At 47.0% G+C, this 26,273-nt stretch overlaps 1 pseudogene across 1 annotated transcript; it reads left to right on the top strand.

Annotated features, from left to right (window-relative positions):
- The first annotated feature begins 6,902 nt into the window (after window positions 1-6,902).
- LOC111163062 (uncharacterized) lies at window positions 6,903-23,890 on the top strand (annotated as a pseudogene). Its single transcript, XR_016387590.1, has 6 exons — window positions 6,903-7,095; window positions 7,220-10,827; window positions 12,762-17,527; window positions 19,254-19,349; window positions 19,998-20,254; window positions 20,463-23,890. The product of XR_016387590.1 is annotated as an uncharacterized LOC111163062 (transcript).
- Window positions 23,891-26,273: the final 2,383 nt, after the last annotated feature.

Below are 26,273 nucleotides of genomic sequence, written 5' to 3'. Positions count from 1 at the left end.
CTGAGGGTAAACCCAGGGTCTTGAAGAAGCTGTACACACTGCTTCTCAGCATTCCATATTTGTGGAGCACGATGCAGTGAAACACAGATTGAAGAGAATGAAATTTCCACGTGGGAACCGCCCCCTGGTAAAGAATGATTCCTTAACCAGCTTTCTAAAGATTTTGTTGAGTCCCCTTAAAAAATGGTTCAAACTATTGTGTTTCCATCACCTTCTCTCCCACCTCATTCCCAGCCCCACCCTCAGCCTTTCCTTTTGGGACTGTTGTTAACACCAAATCGAATAGTCCTGACCACACAATGCTAGCTAGTTACCCATGGTTCTAGTTGTCACTCAGGCCATCTCGCTGAATGAAATACTCACTTCGATATTCAGGGTGTTTCCTGAGGTCACTCAAAAAAAATCATCCTATAATGAACAATGAACAGAAGGATCGCACTTCTCTGCCCTGCTGTTCCACTGCCCTGTGATTTGGTGTAATTTCCTTAACCATAAAAGATGGGGACAGAAATGTTTGGCTACTTCCCAGGGCTTGCCCAAGAGTTGAAGGAAAAGAAACACACAGATGTCACATTACAGTATCACATGTGCTCTGGAGGTGAGGGTAACCTGAATAATAGAAATGTAGCCTCCTCTCCGTTACCTGGGACTGGCAGAGCCTCCCCCAGGAAAACCTTCCATCTCAGCTGTGTGTGAATCACGCATCTTTAAATAGGAACAGAGCTCAGAAGTACACACTCCAAACTCCGCAGCTTTTAGCTAACGAGCCTGGGACCAGCAGAGGGAGGCTCACAGCGCTGGCGGAGGCAGAGCTGGAGCAGGACCAGCCCGGGCTCAGGTTATCCCACCAGCCACAGGGAAGCCAAGGGATGCAGACACGTGCACGGTTGATGTTTCCCCTCACTTGATTGAGTTTCATGCACTGTAACCACTGAGGAGCTACTTTCCGCTTCCCAGGAAATTTGAAGGGGGTAATGCTCGGCGTCAGTTACTCAGCTGCAAACCAGGGTGGGTGGGCCGGGGAGGGACCATCATTAGGAGAGAATCAATCTATCTATTCGAATCTAAGAAACTAGATCATTTCATGACTTCTCCTACAATGTGAACTCATTACAGGAAGTCCCCTACATTGCGAACTTTCAAAGATGTGACCGTGCCAGCTGTTGTGCTGGACTACTGTATTTTTCAAGGTACTGTAAGAATAAAAATGTTTTCTTTATTTTTTGTGCTTGTTTTTTTTAGTGTATTATTCGTGTGAAAAGTATTATAACCCTATTACGGTACAGTACTGCATAGCCGATTGTGTTAGTTGGGTACCTAGGCTAACTTTGTTGGACTTATGAACAATTGGACTTATGAATGCGCTCTCGGAACAGAACTCGTTCCTGTGTAGGGGACTTACTGTATTTTGTTCGAAATGGGTTCTCAGGACATTCAGCCCACCTATATTCCAAAGAAATGAAGTGCCACTTTCCAACATCAAATGTCTGATCCTTTGGACTGTTTACTGCTCCTTGTTAGCTATCCCCAGTTTCCTTCTTGGGTGTGGATAACCAAAACCGGACAACGCGGCCAAATACAGTATCGTATCATTTGCTGTGATTTACAGCACGATGTGGTACCTATGATTGGGGGGTGGGGGTGTCACATTATTTCCAGTGTGATGTCGGGGTTGGCTACGCACCCCCTGGGGCCAAATGCAATTTGGCGCCATCTGGTGGCTGTTATCATTTTCTCTTCGATATCAATAGGGATAATTCTGGGGACTTGGATCGCCAGGGACTTTCAGGACAGCAGCAGCAATGCTAGGCATCCACTAGGGTTAGACTGGACAGGGAGGACCCTGGGGACATGGCTTCCTCAACAGGCTGGCCCAGCCCGAATGCCCAAAGGAGGTAAGAGTTTGAGATTGGCTCACGCTGAATTAGGGGACCATCCGCCATGGGGTTACATCCCAGGGGCTTTACTATGAGATTTTACTGGTGTTTAGAGCTTGGCACAATTCTGCCAGGGCCATCGGAGTCAAAGAAGCACCACCTGTCAGTCATCAAATAGGAATTTTAAAGGAATTCAAATCTTTAAGATTACACTTTGAGGGCGAAGAAAGGAGACCCAACACACAACTCACACTTCTCGCAATTCCCTTCCTCCTCATGCCCCAGTTCTTGTGCATTTGAGGCTGCTCCAAAAACTCAGACAACTAAATCCCCCAATTTTTCCCAGCATCACGCTTTCTTAGTTTTGCAGGCTAAGCCCTAAACACTTCTCTTCTCTCTTTGTTGTTGTTGTTTTGTTTTTAAAATTCTACTCTCGTGATTCAGCACCACGAATGATTTAGAATACACTGAGGTCTGGGCTTCCCTGGTGGCGCAGTGGTTGAGAGTCCGCCTGCCGATGCAGGGGACAGGGGTTCGTGCCCCGGTCCGGGAAGATCCCACATGTCGCGGAGTGGCTGGGCCCGTGAGCCATGGCCGCTGAGCCTGCGCGTCCGGAGCCTGTGCTCCGCAACGGGAGAGGCCACAACGGTGAGTGGCCCGCGTACCGCAAAAAAAAACAAAAAAACAAAAAAATAGAATGCACTGAGGTCTGAGCACCAGGAAGCATGTGGTAGAGTGGGGCCCAAGGACGGTGAAACACAAGTTAATAAATCTTGTCTGGTCAAGACAGAAACAAAAAATGAGGGGCTTACATGCAGTAAGGGAAACACTTCGTTTGTTTAAGAGGAACATTCTCAAAAACACTGATTAAAAAATGCAAGTGCTCCTTTTACTCAAGTGGAACTTGAAAAAGAAATGATCCTGTTGGTTTAATCATTATTACCGCTTTCCTTTGTCGGATAGGTTTATTTGTTCATATCAGATACACTGATTTTTTTCTCCTTTGGGTTCTGGTGATGTGCTATCCCAGCGCAAAGTTGGCTGAAAAGTCTCCTATCCATTTCCAAGAAGAGTCAGCAGGAGCAGGTTTCCAGATTTCACTGTCATTACTTTCATTCACATAATAGTGTAATGCGTCAAGAGACCAGAGATCGGTTTTTACATTTGAATTAAGAAAAAAAATTTTTTTAAAAGAAGAACTTATGGAGAAAAACAAATGAGAACAAATTCCTACCCTATTACAGTTTGTAGCTGATTCTTCAACATTTTCTCCATTTGCATAGAAAGATGAGGCTGTTGTAAGTCTCAGAAAGACCAGAGCCAGGGATTATTTTTGTCTGGAGTGGTGAAGGATTTCTGGAAAACTACCTGGACTCTCTTTTCATTCCGGTTATCCTATGTATGTCAGCTGGACACAAAACAGATGTAGGAGCAAACCTACTTTTTATTTCTTCTTATTAATATGGACTTACTGGCTGAGCTAATGGGTCACATACTCTAAAGCTATGTTGAGGAATTATTTAGTAGTTCCCGGTTGCTGAATGTTAGAAACGCTTTCAGATACGAGAACAAGCCCATAAGGAACTACAAATAAAAACACAAAAGATCAACAGAAGAATTCCAAAATATACAAGTACATGGCTGACTTTGTAGGTGTAAACAAGCTGTCCTACGTTGTTCTTAACCACAAAGCAGGCTGTGACTTGATCTGCTTTTACCAGTAAGGGCAACTTTGGATTTGCAGTGAGTCGTATCAGATGGTCTGCTCTTGCTGAGTCCAGACCACCAGAGAGAGAAGGGCTGCCTGGAACGGTCTAGTTTCCGTCTAGTTTCTATCGAGGACAAAGGTCTCCTGATTTGAGTGATTTGGTCCAGCTGAACAGGAGGTTAACAAGCCCTCAAAAGGAAGTGCTTTATTGGAAAAGAGATTTAAAAAGTGGAATGGGGCTAACAGTGGGGCGCTGGAACTGGCTCTTATCAGCTGGCTAGATTCAACCGTGCACATCCCTCCCCAAGCCTGCGTTCAGTGACATTTCCTTGCTAACTTGAAACTGACCTTGGTTTGAGTGTTTACGCCACAGGAATCGGCAGGTGCTGTGACTCAGTAGGTATCCCCCCCAGAGAGCTGGTTGTTAAGCATTTCCAGCACACCTACCACACAGACCCGGCGCTATACAAAGTGTAACCCACAGACAGGCTTGGATTCACAAAGTATGTGATGAGTGTACCGTGAGATAGGCCATGGAAACGCCCAGAGGGAGCGTTTAGAAACTTTATAGCAATTCTACAGAGATTCTGTCCGTTGAATCCATTAGAAAGATGACGGCTTGTCTTTTGCATGGTTTTGTTTCTTTAATTTCTTTCTTCTAGTAATTCATTTTTATGGCATTTTACCACAATGTTGACCTGCAACAGATTTGACATCCAATAAGAAAACAAACTGTCCATCACCAGAGACAGTTTGAGAAGCACTGATTTTGGAACGTTCACAAATCCAGGGGACAGGGCAGTGGTATTGCACGTGAGATTGAGAGACTAGAGAGGTAACCTGAAACTACAGCCTACTTTAGAAAGCAAAACGATATGGAGAGGCCAAAGGAAAGAAATGTGGGAGGACCTAAACTTGGGACATAAAGGGAGGACTGCACAAATACAGGACGGGAAGAGTAGACTTGTGGTTTTAACGTCAGGTAAGTTGTCTATTTCTATGAAGGTGTGTCTGCATAGATGTGCGATATCTAGAATGACGGAAGGATTGCCTTGCCGCCTTCCTGCCCTCCCTTTAAGGGGAAATCACAGGGTTCTCTGAGGACCATGTCTTATAAGGAATGGTTTAAGAAGAGAGAGTGTTTCGTTTGCAAGAGAAGGTAGTCGGAGGGGTTTCCCATTATTTCGAAGGCTATTGTGTAAAGGATGGCATGGACTCAGGCCGTATGAGGCCCGCAGGGAAACCACAAAAGGAAAAGCTCAGAGAGGCATAAAGAATACTTTTCTAGGAGTCGGTGGTCCAAGGATGGAATATGGGGCCCTCGTTGGGGAGTGAGCTCTCTGTCTGAGAAGTAGGGACCCATTGACAAGGATGCTAAGAGAGGAGGCCAGGGAGAGTTACCAGCAGGCTGTTGGTAGCAGTGAGGAATGTTCTGGCATCCTGGGAGCACATATTGGCACCGATGAAGACAAAACTCTTAATCGAGAAGTTTGCTGCTGCCACTTCCGGGCAAGCAGGCCCAGAAGTGCTGAATTTACAATGAACGGTGGAGATCATCCTCCCCGGGGTGACATGCTCCCCAGTCTGGACTGCCCCATCAAACGCCAGACAAATCTGTGATCTAGCTGGAGTCCTTCACATGATAAAAGCACAAACCCAGGTGAAAACAAAGTTGATGAGATGGAGAATGAGTCCAGACGCTTCACCTGCCCTTAGATCAACTCAATCACCGGAGAGTCCATCTTTCCTCCGTAACACACGCTGTGCTAAGAATTTAATAGACAGGACTTCCCTGGTGCCCCAGTGGTTAAGAATCCGCCTGCAAAATCAGGGGACACGGGTTCGATCCCTGGTCCGGGAAGACCCCACATGCCGCGGAGCAACTAAGCCTGTGTGCCACAACTACTGAGCTTGTGCTCTACAGCCCGTGAGCCACAACTACTAAGCCCGCTGCGACAACTACTGAAGCCCTCGCACCTACAGCCCATGCTCCGCAACAAGAGAAGCCACCGCAATGAGAAGCCCATGCACCGCAACGAAGAGTGGCCCCTGCTGGCCGCAACTAGAAAAAGCCCGAGAGCAGCAGAGAAGACCCAACGCAGCCAAAAATAAATTAATTAATTAAAAAAATAATTTAATAGACATGGTCTCACGACCCAGATAGATCTCACTAAACCCATTTGTTTGATGGTAAGACTGAGGCTCAGGGTAGGTAACTGACTTCTCTAAGTCATGCTGCTCCTAGATGTTCACACGGCCTCCAATCCCACCTCTTCTCTTCCGCCAAATCGCCTGTATTCATCCGCATAGTAAGCCTTCCCTGAAACACCGCGTCCAGTAGAAGATAATGCTCTCCACGAGGAATTCCAGGAAACTGCTCCTAGCTCAGTCCTCTGGGAGTCCTTTGACCCAGAGGACTGAGCTAGGAGCGCAAAGGTCTGGAGGATGAATGCATTTGGAGTGGTCAGCAAGGGGTGCCCAGCTGCAACTTGAAAAATTTTGCAAAAGGAGAGAAACTCCACGAAACAAAATACACATGGAAAAATCGCTCCCTTTTTTCAAAATATTTACAGCTTAACATTTACAGGCCACCCAAAGTGTGGTGGTCAGCGGTCCGCAGCCTGCTGGCCCCATGGTGAGGCGTCGGTGATCAGAGGGCTGCGGGGACTGGGCGCAGGGCTCCTGGGGAGGGGGGTGGGGCAGGGCTTCTGCTGGCCTCTGTCCTGGTTAGTTTTGGCTCCAGGTACGTGGCTATGGGACAGATTACCACCAGAGCCATCCGCCACGGAAACCACAGAAACGAGCTAACCTTTCCTCTCTCGAAGTAGAGAAAAGCAGGCTTGTGTACGGGTGGAGGGGGGCGGAGAGGGATGTGGACGGAGAGGGAGGGGTGGTGTAAGAACTCTTGTAGTCATAAGGCTCGCCAGTTGGTAGTTACTAGTATTCCAGACGCTTCCTAATGCCAGACAAATGCCCGGAGCCCAGGCTTGTCTGGCTCAGAGATCTATTCAGCCGATAGCAGCCCGGCCCTGGTGGGGAGAGCAGATCTTTCAGGGAGCAGCCTCCATGGCTAATCAAACACAACATTGTTCTCAGAAGGAAGAATGGAAAGGTTTGTTTCAGGAGCATAGCTTTTTTTTTTTTTTTTTTCCTTTTGAGGCACCCGAGTTATTTTAACAAGTTGCTACAAAACTTGGGCTTCCTGAGGTAAGGCTGTCCTGCACAGTGCATGTTCTGTCCCAAACTCCAGGGAGGGAGGGACCCGAAAATTAGTCATTAAAAAAAAAAAAAAAGCCCCAGGCACTTCATGCCTGGAAATGATGTAAGACGCAGCCACTCCTCTGTTAGAACTACAACCAAACAATGCTCGGCGATCGCGGCAGCTGCTCTCCAAATGTCAGCGCCAAGCCCGGCCAAAGGGCTGGAAGGCCACCGAGCCCAGGACTTTGTGCGCTACCTTTGTCGCCCACATTTTCCCCAAGCACTCTCAGGACCCTGGCAACAGGTAACGTGGCAACCTTTGCCTTCTAAAACGGCAAGCGGCAGGATTTCAGAGAACAAAAGGATTTTTTGAAAGCCAGCTGCATCTCCCTCGCCACCCCCTCCCCCCGCCCTCCCCCTTCGCCACTCCAAGTCTGAGAAAACAAAGTATTGCTGCGGCAGCCCGGCTCTCGAGCGCCCCCTGGTGACCAAGCTCGGAACATCACCGATGTACCTTTCAAGGTACAGTCCGAGGCTCCCAGGTAAGTCACGCTGGGACGCGGGACGTCTGGGCTGCGTTTGCCCAAAAAACGCAGAGTGGAAGTCAAGAGTCAGAAGTCTTGCTTTTTAATTTATCACCTCAACAAAAATTTTACCCGTGCTGCAGGGTAAGATCTCTGGGTTGAGGTTGCTGACCTTTTTTTCCCCCCAAAGCATCCGCTAGGGCAACAGTTTTTGTTTCCTTGGCAAGCTGAAAAGCAAAAACTGCTGTGGCCATTTGGTTAGGTGGATGGCAGTGAGGATGAATAGACAGGAAACTGAGGATTCCTGGTGGGTGGGACTTGCATTTTCCATTTTTATCTGAATTTGTCGGTTGTTTGCAGGAAGCTTGCAGGTAGAAGCATTTCTAATTCCCATCGCTTGTTTCCAGTTAGTTGATTTTCAAGGATGACTGAGGATTTACAAACTGCAGGCCCAGCTTCCCAGAGACCGTGCTTTGCAGCCCCACCCTAGCTCTTTTATCTCTGTCTGGGGCAAACACCCACGAAAATGCCAAGGGCAGTAGTTTTAACCAGTCTTCTTCCTCTCAGGGCTTCTCCCGCCCTCCATGGTCTCTGATTTGGAGGAAGGACTGCAGTTGTGAGCTGCTGGTAGCTTCTGCCAGGCATGAGGGCATCCTTCTTTGTTCCTCTCTGGAAATGTTAACCAGAAACTAAGAAAAGGGTTTAGATCAAAGTAACCGTTCTCTTCAAAAAGTTCCATTAATTAACTAAATTAAAGGAAGTTAAGTGCTGTTTGGAGGAAAGTCATTTTAGAAGGCCCAGGTCCAGGGACGGAGGTCTAAAGCCTCTAATGAGACTCTTTAATGAAGCTTGGCAACCAGTTAATATGAGAATTTGAGGGTTACCCTATGTAAAATCAGCTGTTGCCTAAAATCAATCATTTCAAAGGAACATCTTGAAAGTAGACAGACGTTCGGCTGGTTGTTGCCTTGATCATTTAATAGTAAAGATTAAAAACTGAGGACTCTGAGTAAGAATCATTTGACCGGTAGCTCAGGTGAGTCATAACCTTCATAGAACCAGGCACAAAGGTTCACAGCAGGATGTTGAGAATGCCTGGCTTACTAATTTGCGAGGCGGGGCCGTTGCTTCCAGCAGGGAATGCCTTCATGATTTCATGGCTCATTTTCCCAGCCTCTCCAACAGATGCTACTGAGTCATCCAAGCACACAAGTGACTGCCCTGGCAGTGTCATCTGTTAGGATTAAATTTCCATTTGTTCCATGACTTTATGAAGCAATTTCTAACGATTGAATCAGATATACCACTTCCTCTAGGATATAGGGATTTTTTTTTTTCTTTTTTAATGTTTGTAACATTATGTGAATTTTTCAGAATTTGTCCCAGCCAAGTCAGCAGGTCTTCCTGGGTTGAATGGACTGTTTACAGGAGGGGAAGATTCAGGACCCAAGGTCAGGGTTACAGAATGAAATAAGGTTTCCTGTTTGGGCAGCTGGTCCCACCTCCTCAGGTTCGGGCAGACTGGGTCTTGTCGGAAGATAACAGGCCTGGGATTCCTGGGGTAGGGATGGTGCCAGGATTGGGGAAGGACATTTTGCTTTTAAGCTTCTCATCAGCTAGCTTTCATTTCTTGTTAGATGTCACTTCTTAGCAATACTTGCCTCTATTCCCTGTTAGGTGAAATTTTTTATTTTTTCCGGACCAAACTGAGAGAAAGGAATTAGTTAAGGATGTAAGAATCACAAGGTCAGGCATTGTTGTCCGTTGTATTCACGACAACCACAGTACTTAGACCATGCGTGGCACGTAGTCGTATGGTGGTAAATACTTGTTACGTGAAGGAAGGAACAGGGACGAGAAGGGATTTCCTGGAGAAGCAGAAAAAGGGACTAATAATTAGGAAAGCAAAGTCACCAGGGTAGAAAGAAAATGAATACTCAGCAAAGCCAGTCTCTGTGACCTTGGATGTTGCAACATAATCTCCCATCACTGATGCCCACCTCTGTTTGGCCTTGGTCAATTGCTGGCCAAATGCAGCAGTGATTGGCCAGCTTTTGACATGGAGCTAGAATGTGAAAGGCCCACCTCGTATCAGCTGGAAGCAGTTAGTCCTATGGATTATCCACCTAACTTCCTCCACCCTCTCTGCTGGGCTTTATCCATGTGGGGCTGTGATGCTCACTGCCCTTTCCCCAGAGCAGCTGCCTTTCCTCCTCAGTTCCTTCCACTCCTTATTATTCTTTGACTTCTTATTCCTGGTCTCATTTCATGACACCTGTACCATGGACCTGGAAAGCAAGGGAAACCTGGAATGCAATCACACAGCCCAGCAGGACACTTTGCCGTGGGGCCGTGTCTGGGACACACAGCGGACCTCAGGGGGTACAGAGCTCTGAGGCCAGGTGGAGTGGCTGACTGGCTCCAGGTGGGAGCAGGGTCTCGGGTACACACTGCCCACTGGTCTCCCTTGAAACGGTGAGCTGGCCATGCAGAGCGAGGGTGCTGTGTCCGAACCCGGTGAGGTCACGTGTCATCATGGTCCGTCGGGCTGAGTCCTCACTGAAACCTCCGGCTGGATCGATCAGGAGCCTCTGCTCTCTGGCCAACACCCTGGGCTTCGGAGAGAAGGCAGACCTTGTGTCAAAGCAGCCTGACGCTGCTGCCCTGTGGACAGAGGGCTTGGCGGGCTGCCTCCACCTGGAGCAGAAGCTTTTGCATCAGACAAACTGGGGGAAACAGGATATATGAGGAAGCAAAGAAGAAAGAAAATGTATCCAGCATGTCTTGCTGTCAGTTGGAGGGCGATGAGAAATAATTACCTGTGTCTGGAGAGCAAGGCATGTAGGGGGGCCTGATCTGTGCAGTGAGACAGTTAATTATTCGTCCGACTCCTTTCCGCTTTCCTCCCTGAAACCCCCCTCCTCAAAGGAAAAACAGGACAGACTTTTTGAGTTAAGCTGTGGAATACCGTCTACCAGCCCGCTGGGCCCAGAAAGGACACCAGCCCCCTTACTGACTCTCAGATGACAGGATCAGTGCTTCAAAATGACACTTCATTATCCAACTGTGTCACCGACAGATGAGGACACAGGTCCAGAGAAGAACTTGGCCAGGGCCCCCCAGTCTTCTTCTGTCTGCACCACACAGCAAACACCATCAGCCTTTACAGTGGGTTCGTAAAGGGCCACTTCAGACTGCATTCACAATTCCACTGTACAGTTGGGTTTTGGTCATTTGCCAGAATTAAATAAAAATATCAAGGAACCCTCCTACACTGTTGGTGGGAATGTAAATTAGTACAACCGCTATGGAGAACAGTATGGAGTTCCCTGAAGAAACTAAAAATAGAACTACCATATCAGCCAGCAATCCCACTCCTGGGCATATATCCAGAGAAAACCATAAAAAAATCAAAAAGACACAGACACCCCAATGTTCATTGCAACACTATTTACAGTAGCCAAGATATGAGGCAACCTAAATGTCCATCAACAGAGGAATGGATAAAGAAGATGTGGTATGTATATGCTATGGAATATTACTCAGCCATAAAAATAATGAAATAATGCCATTTGCAGCAACATGGATGGACCTAGAGATTGTCATACTGAGTGAAGTAAGCCAGAGAAAGACAAATACCATGTGATATCACTTATATGTGGAATCTTTTTTTTTTTTGGCCATGCCACATGGCTGGTGAGATCTTAGTTCCCTGACCAGGGATTGAACCCGGGCCCACAGCAGTGAAAGCACGGAGTCTTAACCTCTGGACCACCAGGGAATTCCCTGTGGAATCTAATTTTTCAAAAGTGACACAAATGAACTTATTTACAAAACAGAAACAGACTTACGGTTATCGAAAACAAACTTAAGGTTACCGAAGAGGAAATGTGGTGGGGAGGGATGAATCAGGAGTTTGAGATGAACGTACCCACGCTACTATATATATAAGATAGATAACCAACAAGGGCCTACTGTGTAGCACAGGGAACTCTACTCAATATTCTGTGATAACCTATAGGGAAAAGAATCTGAAAAGAATGAATATATGTATATGTGTAACTAATTCACTTTGCCGTACACCTGAAACTAACACAACATTGTAAATCAACTCTACTCCAATAAAATGTTTTTAAAAATCCCAGCAAACTGGTGAGGCCAGCACTAAAATCTACCAGTTTACTCTAGCTACTGCCCACAGCATCCTCATTCACTGTGTTTCCTGGAGCCAGGTGCCTGGACCTATCATCCCAGCTCCACAAGTGACTGGAGGCAAGAGAGTTTGGGTTGCCCACCTTCTGCAGAGTGGGGTCCGATTGGAACCTGGGTTCTTCTCATCTAAGCCTCCGTTCTCTTCTTTTAAAGAGCTGCCTTATATTTCTGTCATTAAGATTCTCCTCTGAACCCTCATGAGAGCAATGTCCAGAAGCCTTTTTCTGAATCTCTTGGTCAAACGTGCTTGGAATTCAGAACTTTTTGGATTGTAGAAAGCTGATTTGCATGACACACCCTGGGGGGCCTGGGTACTCTAACCTGTCTGTCTGCAGGAAAAGGTGAAACAGTCACACTGCAAGTAGTTGCAAGGTCAGGTTTTGGCCTATGGCTTTCAGAGCGCTGAAGGATGGTGGCCACCCACTCCTTCAGCTGCCTCGGTGCATCAGAGCCCCCCGCCCCCCCCCCCCCACCAGGGACCTCCTCCTCCAGGGCATCTCTGGTCCTGCACGGAGCTCTGGCCCAGCCTGGCCCAGGAGGAGAAAGGGGGATGGGTAGTGACTGGGTGGTGGTGGGCTTGGCCTGGTGGGTGGGCAAGGTTTCTACATCTTTAAGGAAAAGAGGAATCCGATTTCAAATTCGATAATACTTCTGACATTGTCTCTCTTTCCTCGACCGTGTGAGTTCTGGGTATTCATTGGTTTGTCACTGTGTTTCACACACCATTGGCAGAAACACCTTTGTTGGTTTTTGTTATAATGGTAACAGGGGTACTCGTAGGGGCTTTTAACTGGCCGCTTCCCACAGTGTGGAATGCTGTCTATAAAAATTACAGAATTAGTAGTCTGAAGATAAACGCTTGGAGGTAAACACTTCATATCTGCCAGGTTGTGTGCTTGTGTGTGTGTGTGTGTGTGTGTGTGTGTGTGTGTTTTGAGCCATCCCTTCTATCATTCTCTCCCCCATTCTCATCCTGTACCCTAAAGCTATGATCTGACTTCACAGCCAAAGAGATAAAAGTAACATTCTTCTCCTTGGCCCACCATACCAGGACACAGCTGGAAAATCATTTTCAGATCACAAGTTTTCATCCCACATTTCCAATCCAAGAGATAACAGACAGACTCCATGTAAAATAGCTTGAATTAAAGAATAAACCGTTGTGTGGCTAGACATGTCCATGAACTGCAGGCAGAAATAGATCAAGCACTAGAAATTTTTTTTTTTCTTTTAATCTAGAACAAGCCCCGCACTGCCTCCTGGTGTGGATTACATTTTACTTTTCGAAAGGAACCATGGATGGTAAAGCGAAATCATTTTGATTCTTTTGGATTTCTACTGTCGTAGGTGAAAGGTTTTATTAATCAATTCTTTGAAAAACCAGCTATACCCACTGCAAACCTACCAAATGAGAGGATGTTAAGCTGTTCAGTGGGTTGCACGTTTGGGGCCTTGTTTGGAATTTCAAGCTCATGTTACGGGGACTGGCCCGTGGTTGCAATTGTGTGTGTACACCATTTATCAGTAGGATTGCTGAAGTGCTGAGGTGCCGGAAGGCGGAAACACTGGAGGAGACCAGCGCTGGTCTTTGGATCAACATTAATTGCCAATAAAGAGTTAGGAAATTGATCACAGGGAAGGGAAGCATGTTAATGGCCACCAGCTCAAAGGTTCAGCCCCTTTCAGTTACTGATAACCTTGCCACGTCTCCAGATAAAAGCCAGCCTTGTCACCCCCAGGCACCTGGCTGAGAGGTAATAAAACTGTTGCCTTATCTTCTAAGAGTGGAGTTGGTCCAACTTCAGTCCGAGGTAATTACAGTAAACTGAAATTGCCTGTCATTTACAAAAAAGGGAAGGCGTAAGGCGGGAGATGGTGTTTGTCTCTCTCCTTGGATTTTAAAAAGAAAGCGAGCAAAACAGCCAGAAGTTTTCCAGGGAGTGAGAAAAACAGCCCGGCTTGGCCACGCTCTCCTGGGGGTAACGGATTGCAGGCGGCTCAGGTCCCCGGGACGATCTGAAAAAGAGGCTCAAGCTGATGAAAATCCAAGCAATCTTCTTAGTCTGTCCTTTCTAAATGTAAATGAGAGTCGGAGCCCTGCTAGGGAGGGCAGGAAGTCTCAGTCTTACCCAGTGACTCATTCAGTGCTGTTAGCTCCAGAAGCTGGATAAAAAGTTTTAGCAAAAGCAGCAACAAATCTACTTTAAATACTAGCACAGTAAGGAAATTCCTCTCTTTCAGGCCGAATGCCATCCACACAATAGAGCTCCTGTCGACATCTCATTTACAATCTACCCCCAGGAAACAGACAGGACCATTTCCATAAACCCGGCTCAGAAACACCTATTGTTCAAAATCTTCAACTAGCCACAGGCTACCACCACTCCCTATTGTTTTGTAAAATAAAAGATTTAGAAGGAGCCAGATTGGGACCTGGAAGCTCTGAAAAGAGGAAGGAAAAAAGTCCCTTTGACCCGGTGCTGTTGGAGAACGTGCGTGAAGAATAAAGTTAATGGATTTTCGTTTTTACAAGAAGTGCATAAGCAATGCCCGCTCCCTTCCTGAACTCGTGATCGGGGATTCTAAAAGCGGTGCCAACTTTGTAAAGAAGTTAACTCCTGCCAACGAGTTTGGTACCTGAAAAGTCAAAGGCTCTACTTACCCTATTCTCTGTCTTACAAAAACCCTGATGGCAGCCACAGCAAAGCACCAGGTGAGTATTCGATCTGGGTTGTTTCCTTGGGATTTATAGCTTGACTCTCCTTTCTAAGTAGGATTTTGAGGCTCGCTGCAGAACCTACCCCCTGCCCGATGACGAATGGTTTCCTCCTTTTCAACACCACCATTTTGCTCCCTCTTTTAGTAAAACCTGACCACTTTCTGGAATTACATAATGTAGCCTTTAGACACTTTTTCTTCAGATAATCCTCAAATGAAGAGGTACATTTGTGTTGACCAAACAAAATGGGCATTTCTCAAAGACTCAGTGTCTACCCTCCTAGTAGATCTTCAAGTTCACTTTCCCTGTCTTAGCAAGTAACTCCTTTTTCTACCCAGAGTTAAAGCCACAACTCTGGGCATCACCCCTAATTCCTTTGGGTCCTTCCCTCCTATCTCTTAAATCCTTCTGGAATCCTTCCACATCCTACAATCCACCTTTCTGCTTCCCTAGATCCTATTATTTCCTCTCTGGAAGATGACAGCAACTTCCTACCTCAGCGTTCCTCAAACTACCTGTTGTGACTTATTAACGGGTCACGAAATCAGTTGAGGTGGGTCATACAGTTTCACCATTTAAAAAAAAAAAAGGAATAGATTAGAAAACGTCAGAGTGCATCAAACAAAGGAGTAAATTTGGTTTCTGGATGCTTGTGTCAGTGTATGTCCGGAGATCTGTGTACATTCTGGGTTAACAGGTAGAATGTATCTTGTCTGTCAGGAGTTTGAGAAATACTTTTCTAATTGGTCTCACGGGCTCTGTCTTGTCCCTGGCTCCAAACTGTTATACACGCTCAGAGCAGGAGGGGGAGATTATGAACGGATCCGGCTGACAGCTCTGCCCTCGGGATAAAGACGTGGGTCTGGGGCTTTGGAGATTCTAATTACTTAGTTCCTCCTCATCCTTTCAGGTTTCAGAACTCCACATCCTCCCGACCACTTTTCCTTTCCTTTTAGCTGTTCAAGCCACCAAGTTCCCTGGCCTTTGCAGAGGGAATTTCCCTATAGGAACGTTCTGTCCTCTTTCTCCTTCAGGTATCAGCTGAGGTGTCGCCTTTTCCAGGAAGGCTTCCGGAAGTCCATCTAAATGCCTCCTCTTAGTTCTCATGAAAACCCCTGACTCTTTTTTTTTTTTTTTGCGGTACGCGGGCCTCTCACTGTTGTGGCCTCTCCCGTTGCGGACACAGGCTCCGGACACGCAGGCTCAGCGGCCATGGCTCACGGGCCCAGCCGCTCCGCGGCATGTGGGATCTTCCCGGACCGGGGCACGAACCCGTGTCCCCTGCATCGGCAGGCGGATTCTTAACCACTGCGCCACCAAGGAAGTCCACTCTAATTTTATTTTTTAAAATTTTACTTATTGATTTGCTTATTGATCTGTTTGGCCTGGCACTTATGCAATGACTTTACAGGTGCTAAGCGTCCTTCCTGGCTTGGAAAACTCCTGTTCATGCTTCAAGATTCACTTCATTTGTGTTCTGTGAGCCCCTCCTACATATGTTTCCTATAGAATTCATCACACTTTGCTCGTTCCTGTTACACTGATGCTCTGGTATGAAAGCACAGGGAAATTAGTGATCAGGTAGATCTTTGTTTCCTGTTATACTTATTTGTTGGATTAAATGATTCTGTATGGCAAATGCTATTATACAAGGTCTCACCAAACCAGACTGTCTGTATTTCAAAGAGGTGCTCAGCCGTGGTGGCCCAGCTTCCACTAGTGGTGTCTGGAAAAGGCAGTGCCTTGAAGGCAACCAGACCTGGTCAAATCCTGACCTGCCACTTACTGGCTGCAGGACCTCAGATGACACAGCTCTCATCCCTTTTCCTCATCTGTTGAGTTTGGGTAACAGCCTCGGTGACCTCATAGTGTCATGAGACGGATGATGTAGTTAATATGATGTAAGGGGACGTGGTGTGGCACTTAATATCTCAAACACAGGAAGGAGGCTCTCTTTCCTTCCTGCATTATTTGTTACAACAAAATTCCAATAATACAAAAACCATCTTGAAAACTCCCGAGGAGATTTTACTGGAGGTGGGGAGATCCTATCCTTTCCACATGTTGGGGTTTCTACAGCATGAAGAGCCCTACGCAGAAGTTCCGTGTTGAGAGCACGTTTTAAGATGCCTGTCCCTAGTGCTTAATGTTAAAATTTCATCTCATCTCTCTGGCCTCAGCTCATAAATCCTCTCCTTAGAGACGCCTTCCTTCACCACCCAGCTTCGAGCAGCCCCACATTCTGCCCTCCCAGCCATGGAGCCACCTACTGAGAGGAGGAGATGCGGGGAGAAAATAAAATGGCCTATGAAGGTGTTGCATCTTTCCTAAGTGCAAGCCCTCCCCTCGGGTTGGGCGTTGTGGCTTGCTTGGTCCGTCTTTATCAGCTTTGTGCCACTGTACCCCATCCCACCCTCTGCAGCCCCCATCTCCTTAAATCACACAGATGACTGGCCCCAGCCTCTGCTGTCTTGTATCTTGGAAAATGCAGAGATTGCCATGAACTTCTGCGGTCTTGTGGGATGGATCCCTGTCAGTGGTTTAAAACTGTCTTCCTGCTTTCTATATTACCACTCAGTTCAGAAGAGACAAAAACAAACCCAAAACATTTTCAAGTATGTTCTCCTTTGCCCTCATGGTCAATACTAATAACTTCCAGCTAGAGGGGGCTGGAGGGCAGGATGCGAATGGGACCAGCTCACTCTGTTTCAGTTCAAGTACTTGAGAATTTAAAAGCACAGACCCTCTCCAAGCACTGCTTAAGGCCTGTCAACTAAATCTCCCTAGTTTGCCAAAGTGACTAGGTAGGATACTAGCCCTAAAATGATGCACTTAAATTACTAAAAACCTATCAAGCAAACAGCAATAACTTTGCTTTCCATGCCTGAGAGGCAATAATGCATGATGTTTCAGAATATACGTTTTGGAGGCAGACCTAGGGAGGTCTGTTTAATCTGTTTAAACATCAGTTTTTTACTATGTGAAATAGGAATAGTAATGCTTGCAGGGTTGGTGGGAGGATGAAATGAAGTAATATCTGAGAAATGCTCAGAATATTACCTGACACATAGTAAGTGCTCAATAAATAGTACATGGTAACAACATCAACCATTTCATAAGGGAAATCCCTTTGTTTTGTCTTAGCAGCCAGTAAGCCGGGTGTACCCCTGCTCCTATGCAAAAGGCCTGTGAAACTCTGAAGCTATACTTGTACACAGATGTGATCCGGTGATGCCATCTCATCTCCATGGCAACCAGGTGTCTCAGTTATCTACTCTGGTGCCAGGTAAGGGGTAGGTGATGAAACAAACTGAATCTCAGGCTAAAACTCTATTGTTCAGTACATCCACCAGCAGTGCTCCTGTTACAGACACACTCAAAATTCTGATTTCATGTGACCTTTACATTCACGGTTTTAGTCATAAAAGTACTTCAGAAACATTGACCATCTCAGACCATACTTTTATTTTTAGTTACTTCCCAGATGTTTACCTGAGATAAAAATAAGCAAAACAACCAAAGCTTTTCTACTAAACATATCTCAATGTCTGTCATTTTAGTCCATTTTTCTATCGCTAACCTAAGGATAGATTAGAAAGTATGTTGTCAAAAAAATTTTTTTGAGCTTAAGAGAATGGTTGGCAGCACGTTATTTTATAAGTGATATTGGATATAAAATAAACAAAAGCACTCTGGAGAACGGAGTAAAGGAAGCAATATTGGTTGAAAGGGCCCAGTGCCTGGTACCCTGAGGGAGTATGAATTTATGAATGAACGGAACACTTGGAAGAGCCAAAAGTCTTTGGAATTCCAGGTCCATAAATGAGTAGGTCTGTGACCTAGGGCAATGCGCTTAACTACTTTCTATTCATTTTACAGCAATCTGTAGGATCAGCATCAGCTGTAGTAGTAACAATTTTTACTTTTTTCGCAGCCAGCTGAGTGATTTTTCCAAACCACAATGCTTCCTGGAGCAAAGTAAATTGAGCTGGCCTTTGGCTGAGCTGGGGCTCTGGGGATACCACAAAATGTTTCATAAAATTTGCATAAAGTTGCGAATTTAAGCAAAATAGGAGGGAAAAATGCTGTAAAATTAATAGGGCCAGAGGGAGTGTTCTCTAATCATCTAGTTACACACTTCCCCTCCCAGCTGCCCCCCCCAAACACTCATAATATTTGATATAAAACTAACATGGCGACATATAGCTGCAATAAAAAGGAACTGTTCTTCCAACACAGCTCAGGGTGAAGCTAAGTAGATTTTAAAAGTGATTGGAGGGGCTTCCCTGGTGGCGCAGTGGTTGAGAGTCCGCCTGCCGATGCAGGCGACACGGGTTCGTGCCCTGGTCCGGGAAGATCCCACATGCTGCGGAGCGGCTGGGCCCGTGAGCCATGGCTGCTGAGCCTGCGCGTCCGGAGCCTGTGCTCCGCAACGGGAGAGGCCACAGCAGTGAGAGGCCCACGTACCGTAAAAAAAAAAAAAAAAAAAAAGTGATTGGAGTCAAACGTCATTTGGAGAGGAGACAGAATATAGTTTGTTTGAATTATGCACAAATTAACAGTTGTTAATTTTGGTGGTTTTTGAGTAAATGAGTAGGAGAATTGGGACTGGCAGGTCTAATGTTACCCCAGTGCCTGTTAGGGGTCTCTATTTTCTTGGATAGAAGCTTTCTTCTAGAGAGAACGAGTTCAGAAGCACTGAATAACTAGGCTTCAGAAGGACCCTGCTTGAATTTGGAGCAGGGAGGACAGCAGGGTCACAAGCAGATAATCTCCGAGAGCTGCTGGAGGATTGGCCTTGGAAACATCCAGGGTAGGAGAGGAAAAAATCCAAGGGCAATCTTGGCGGGTGGAGGAGGTCGGGGCGGAGATAACAAGTCTGGGCAATAGGAGAGGGAGGCGATGGGTAAGGGGAGGCCAAGAAAACATTTTTCATTGCTTTGTCTGAGGCTGAGGCAGCCCTGAGCAAAACTGTGAAGTAGGTCAAATTTCTTGTGTCTTTCTCTCCCTAGGGCATCGGAGACCTGCCACCACCATGCTGTTGCCTGGTCACTCAGTTCCAAATTTATGAGATTGCCTCAGTCCCTTAGGTATTTGTTCTCTGAAAGGTAAAAATGTAGCTAGTCTGATAAAATAATGCATTGGAGGATGGCTGGGGGGCGGGGGACGGGGGATTGCATTTTTAAAAGAATTCTTGCAAACATTTCCTTCCTCCAGAGTAATAAATACGTGTTTAAAAAGAGGGTCTCTGACGAACTTATGGTTACGGGGGGGGGGAAGGGGGGGAAGGGATAGTTAGGGAGTTTGGGATTGACATGTACACGCTGCTAGATTTAAAATGGATAACCAACAAGGACCTACTGTATAGCACAGGGAACCCTGCTCATTGTAACAATCTAGATGGGAAAAGAATTTGAAAAAAGAAGAGATACATGTAATATATGTAGAACTGAATCACTGCTGTACACCTGAAACTAACACAACATTGTTAATCAACTATGCTCCAATATAACATAAAGAGTTTCTTAAAAAAAGAAAAAAGAGGGTCTCTGTAAAGTCTGCCTTAATTCCAAGGAGGGTCTAAAATTGGGAATTTCTGAATGCTAATAGACCTAGAGTGGCAGTAAACAACTTTCTGTGACTCTCAAATCATAATTAAGCCTAGAAGGGGAAGAACTAATTTGTATACTTTACGTGTTACAGGTGTGGAATTGTGCTGAATACTTTTTACATATGATCATCATTCCTTTTTACAGAGTTGGAGACCCAGGTAAAGTTCGGAGCGGCTTGTAACCTGCCTGCAGCCAACGGCATATTCCAAAGGTGGCTAAAACAATATTGTCCATCCAACATGGTCTTCTTGAACAGGGGTCAGGAAAATCTATAAAGAGCTGTACAGGAAATATTTTTGGTTTTGCAGACCATGCAGTCTCTGTCCCAAACAACTCAACTTTGACATTGTGGCAAAGCCAGAGACAATATGTAAATGCACGGACATGGCTGCCTTGGAGAGGTGAGCCTGATTTGTTCCAGGGGTCGTAATTTGCCAAACCTGCTCTAGAACTTTGCCACTTCCCATGGTGAGGTGGAGTCCGATACCCCTCCCCTTGAACTTGGGGAAGTGCGTGATTTGCTTGTGACCGAGAGAGTACGGAGGAACTGACAGTGCGTGACCTCCAGGGCTAAATCAGAAAAGGTGATGCTGTTTCTTTCTCCCTTAGTCCCTGGGACATCTGCCTGCTTGGAGCCCTGAGCCACCACAGAAGCATCCAATTTCCCTGAGGCCGCCATGCTGTAAGGAAGCCCAAGTCAGCCTCGTGGAAAGACCACATGAAGAAGCCTGGAGACTCTTAGGAAGAGGGAGAGGTGTTCAGCAGCCCCCAGTGATCCAACCCTCCACCCACCCAACTGCAAGCTCGGAAGAGACCCTGAGCCAGAACTACCCAGCCAAAGCTCTTCCCAAATTCCTGCCCCATAGGAACAGAAATAATAACACGATTGCTGTCGTTTTAAGGCACTAAACAAAGAACTTAGAACACTGTCCCAAAACTAGTGAGTGGCAGATACGGGATTCAAACCTAGGCCGGCTTGACATTCTATTGCATGATCATTACTCATTCTATTAAATGATTGCTTACAGCAGCCTTTTTAAAAAACGGTGCTAAAATATATGTAACGTAAAACTTACCATGTTAACCATCTTTAAGTGTACAGTTCAATAAGTACATTAACACTGTTGTGCAAAAGATCTCCAGACCCTTTTCATCTTGCAAAACTGAAACTCTACCCATTAAACAAGGGCTTCCCCTCCCTCACCCCCAGCCCCTGCAAACCACCCTTCTACTTTCTGTCTCTATGAATTTGACGACTCTGGGTCCCTCTTATACTGTAAGTGGAATCATACAGTGTTTGTGATTTTTTTGACCGGCTGATTTCACTTAGTATATACATGTGTGTATTTCATGTATGTATATTTTAAGCCCATGTTGCGTAGTGAGTCTGACCAGCGAGCAGCAAAGGTTTGTCAAGGAAAAATGTCAGAGACCCCAGGTCTTATAAGTCACAGATGCAAGGTCCCAGGAGGGACTTTGCAACAGCAGTTACTCTGACAATGACAATTCAGTGTCCTGCCTCTAAAGGGCTTTGAAGAAAGCGGAACCCATGAATCAAGAACAAGATAAGGCTGTTTGCTTTGTTTCAACTTGCTGGCTGACTTCCTTCTCAGAGCCATGCCTTGAGGATGAAATCATTTTCTACCACACAGCCCCTGCAAAGACCATCAAACACAAGCCCTCACTGTCAGCTCCTTTATTTCCTCTGGGTCCAGGGTGTGTATTGACTCGGTGGAATGTCTGTGACTTGCTGTAAATTGTGTATCAAGCAAAAAACTTTCTGCAGGGAGTTGGCTTTCGGGAGGGTGAGCCTTAAATGCTGCTTCTTGCTTATAGAGATTAAAACTCAGCCTGCGGGGGCTTCTTTGGCCTCCTCCACCTTCCTCCCATCCCTGACCTAAGACCAAAAGGCAGACCTGGGCCGAGGTACACACTGTGACAGTCCCAGCTTGGCCTACCCCTCCCCATACCTGCCCTGATTGCACCTAGCCCACCTGTTACACAGAGAGGATGGAAGTGATTTTTGAGTCTCCCAGGATCCTAGCCAACTGTTAGGAGCTGAGTGTGTCCTCCCTCCAGTTCAAACGTTGAAGCCCTCAGTCTCAGGACCTCAGGATGCAAGCCTATTTGGAGATAAGGGCTTTAAAGAGGTGATTAAGTTAAAATGAGGTAAAATGAGGATGGGCTGGAATCCAATAGGACCGGGTCCTTATAAAAAGAGAGAGAGACACCAGGGGCGTCTCACAGAGGAAGGGTCACGTGAGGATGCAGAGAGGATACAGCCGTCTGCAAGCGAACAAGAGAGGCTTCAGGAGAAACAGCCTGCCCACACCTTGACCTCAGACTTACAGGCCCCAGAACTGTGAGAAAGTACGTTTCTTTATTTCTGTTGTTTACGCCACCCGGTCTGTCGTAGTTTGTTACAGCAGCCCGAGCAAATTAACGCACCAATAGAAAGTTCACAGCCTGGAGGTTGGGACTTCAGCCCAGAAAAGTTCTGAGGGTAATCATCGGAAGCTCAAAAGGCAAGAGGGCTTTGAGTAGAGTTCCTCTTTCTGCATCTTTCACAAGCGTCTGCTGGCAGGTTTGGGAGGCAGTGCTGGTGGCTGAGCGTTGGGTGAGCACTAACCTGGGGTGAGGCCCAGGGAGGAGCCTGGAGGCTCCTGGCTCAGAGGGAGAGGCACCAAGGTGCTAGATTCTAGAAAGTCTGGCAAGCGTGGGGAGATTTAGTGGGTGTTTGGGGCCTGGTCTAAGAGGCACTTGGTTAACTCCCTCCCTCAGGGCTCCTACCTTCCTCCCCCCACTACCCGTCCTCCGTGCAAGATGCTTCATTACCAGGAGAGTCCGAAGGAGGGATGGCATCATGCAAATCCTGATAAGGTTTCGGTTTTTCTTTTGCGGGAAGGGCACTGTGATATAGGAGGGTAAGCAGCTGTCGGATGGCTGGGGTGGTGAACAGAATGAAGGCCCCTAAAGATGCCCACGTCCTAATGTTCAAAATCTGTGCGTATGTTCCCCTTCCATCGCAAAGGGGGATTTTAGATGTGATTAAGTTAAGGGTCTTTTTTTTTTTTTTCGGCCGCGCCACATGGCACGTGGGATCTTAGTTCCCAGCCAGGGATTGAACCCGTGCCCCCTGCAGTGGGAGCGTGGAGTCTTAACCATTGGACCGCCAGGGAAGTCCCGATGGTCTTAAAGTGGAAAGATTGCTCTGGATTATTTAGGTGGGCTCAGCTGGGGTGGGCCAATGAAATCACAAGGATTCTTCTAAGAGGGTTAGTCAGAGAAGAAGTGACTCGGAGCAGAGCGTGTGTGTGTGTGTGTGTGTGTGTGTGTGAGAGAGAGAGAGAGAGGGAGAGGTTTCAAGATGCTACTCTGCTGCTGTTTTTGAGGACAGAGGAAGGGGCCATGAGACTGGAAGTGCAGGCGTCCTCTAGCAGCTGCAAAAGGTAGGAAACGGATTCTCCCCTGGAGTCTCCACAACAGAGTGCGGCCCTTGCAGACCCATTTTAGACTTCTGATTTCCAAAACCGTAAGATGACTGGTGTTGTTTTAAGGCCCTAAGTGTGTGGTAAGGTTACAGCAGCAATAGGAGATCAACACAGGTGGTAAGGATGAATGCCCTTGAACAGCCGCTCTCACATTTCAACATGCGGAGATACGTGCCCAGAAATGGAGTCTCAAAGCTAAGGCTTCCATCAGTTAAAATGGTGGTTTTCAAAGGTGGTCCCCCAACCAGCAGTGCCAGCAGTGCCGGGAACTTGTGGGTCAAGTTCTCAGGCTCCACCCAGACCCAGGATTCAGGAGCACTGGGGTGGAGCCCAGCAATCTGTGTTTTTAAAAGCCCTTCAGGGGCTTCCCTGGTGGCGCAGTGGTTGAGAGTCCGCCTGCCGATGCAGGGGACGCGGGTTCGTGCCCCGGTCCGGGAAGATCCCACATGCCGTGGAGCGGCTGGGCCCGTGAGCCATGGCCGCTGAGCCTGCGCGTCTGGAGCCTGTGCTCCGCAGCGGGAGAGGCCACAGCAGTGAGGGGCCCACGTACGGCAAAAAAAAAAAAAAAAAAGCCCTTCAGGTGATTCTGATACACACTAAGGTTCACCTTCAAAATAAGTGACTGGGCTGGTTCTTCAGGAATGAAGGGTACTCGTGGACCCTCGGATGTGTGTGTGTTCCTGGCGAATCTACAGTTAAACTAGTTTCCTGGTGTACACTGCTTGGCTTGGAATCTGGGAATGATGGGCACAGTTATCCCTCCAAGATGGGCTCTGCAGGGAAATGTGGGAGAAGGGTGGCCTAGAATTCAGTCTCCCTGGGGCTACAGGTCCCCACCCCCTTCATAGCCTGTGCTGTGCTAAAGAGACCGGGAAGAAGGCTAGATTGTGGTTACAGAGCCCCTGCGAGATCTTGTATATTTGTCCCAGCCTGGGGCGGCCTAAGGGGTGGCTGTTTCCCTCTCTTCTTTTCCCAGCTCCTTGCCTGCCTGAGGCAATCCCAAACTGGCTAGTTGGAAAGATACTCACTTTAGAAACGTGAGTGAGGTCGCTCCTTCCTGCCAGAGCTCACAGTTATGGAATCACGCAATGATTTCAGTCCTAGGTCAGCCTCCTGTTAGCTGGGTGATCTTGGGAGCTTAATTTCTCCGAGTCTTGGTGTCCTTGTCTGTAAAGTGGGCATGCTGAAAGTACTTCTCTGATAGGGTTGTTGAGAGGTTAAGTGAAATAATACAGGTAAAGGGCCCAGTGCAGGACTTGGAACAAAGTAAATGTTTAATACTACTGTGGTGAATTGTAATTAATTGTAGTTAATGTTATTAATTGCAATTAATAGCCATTATTTACACCAGCCCTGATATTAATCTCCTATTTCCAGGCTTCATGTATATAATGGATCCAATACACAAGTTCACTTATGTAAGGGATTCAGTCCCTTTTAAGTTCTGCTAACATCTCTCCTTGAGCTTCTTCAAGGCTCTATGAAAAGGAAAAGTCTTCCTCCCTATAAAATGAGGGCATTTCTCCTAGCTTCCCAGCTGATGGAGCTCTTCTACGCAGCCCCTGGGCCCCTCTAGTGGGGGGATGCTGGCTGGACGTCAGTGGGGATATTCCCACCTTCCCGCACTGCCTGCTTTCCTCTGTCTGGTCCAGTCCCACCTGGTAATTTTCCTTCCTACCCCTCAGGCCCAGCCCCATATCCCCCAGACAGCTGCCACCACATCCCTCTGCTTCAGAAGCGGAAGCAAGGGGTGTTTTAGGACCTTTCCGGGTGAGTGACAGCATTTGAGATGCAATTGATAAAACGCCAGTGCTGAGAGGAACCAGACTCTCCCCAGTCACCTCTGTGCCGCCTAAACTGAGCCTGTCGGAGCCTGTCGGATGTTTGTCTGTGCAATCCGGTCACGTCCACCTCTTCTGTGAGATGGTGGGCTGTGGTGACCTGGGTGTGAACTGTCCCTTTGGGGCAGTGGGTCTGGGACACTCTGCACGCGCTGGGCCACATGGGGACTGGCCGCTGTGACTGTGCCCTCGAGCTTGCGTCGGGCTCCGTGGGGGCCACTCAGGTATCCGTCCCTGTTGACGAATGAGGTCTTATTCCAGCTCACCGGGGAGGCTGCAGGGTTTTTCCTTGGCCACCCCGTGACGACCCAGGGACAACATTCCGGGAAACCAGAAGGGCTGGGCGGGCCTCTGGACTGTCAAAGGAAACAGCTTGGCGAGGCTGGCGGCTGGTTTCTGCCGTGTAACTTTCTCTGAGCAGCAAGCACTTTGTAGCCGTTCACTTAGTACCTGAACCCCACAAACGTTAAGATGTACCTTTCTTAGAACGGAAGGGCCAGTTTATTTTTCCTTCACAGGAACAGTTCATGATAAACAGGTCACGTTAAAGACTATTTACAAGAATAGGGGAAACTAACAGAGGAAGACTACCCCACCCCCTTTTAATTCAAATTTTATCTTATTCTGTTTAAAGGGAGGGATTGGTCATAATATTACCTTATGCACTTAAGGGAACCTGTTATGGACTGAATGTCTGCACCTCCTTCCCCAGAGGCTTCATATGTTGAAGGCTCAACCCCGTTGTGTTGGTATTTGGAGATGGGGAGGTAATTAGGCTTAGATGAGGTCCAGAGGGTGGGACCCTGGTGATGGGATTAGCGCCCTTATAAGAAGAAAGGGTACTGGGGAGATGTCTCCTTCTCTCTGTCCCCTTCTCCCTCTTCACATGGAAAGGCCATGTGAGGACAGAGTGAGAAGGCAGTGTCTAGAATCCAGGAGGGGAACTTTCTCCAGACATCTACCCTGCTGGCATTTTGATCTTGGACTTTCCAGCCTCCGAGACCGTGAGAAAACACATGTCTGTTGTTTAAGCTTTCCAGCCTATGATATTTTGTGAGAGCATCCTGATAAGACTAAGATAGGACCTC

The sequence above is a fragment of the Delphinapterus leucas genome, chromosome 14 (genome assembly GCF_059928025.1).
Source record: "Delphinapterus leucas isolate spDelLeu-1000000601 "Yukka" chromosome 14, BTC_Dleu_Yukka2, whole genome shotgun sequence".
NCBI lineage: Eukaryota > Metazoa > Chordata > Mammalia > Artiodactyla > Monodontidae > Delphinapterus > Delphinapterus leucas.
This window is presented reverse-complemented; position numbering and strand designations above follow the sequence as displayed.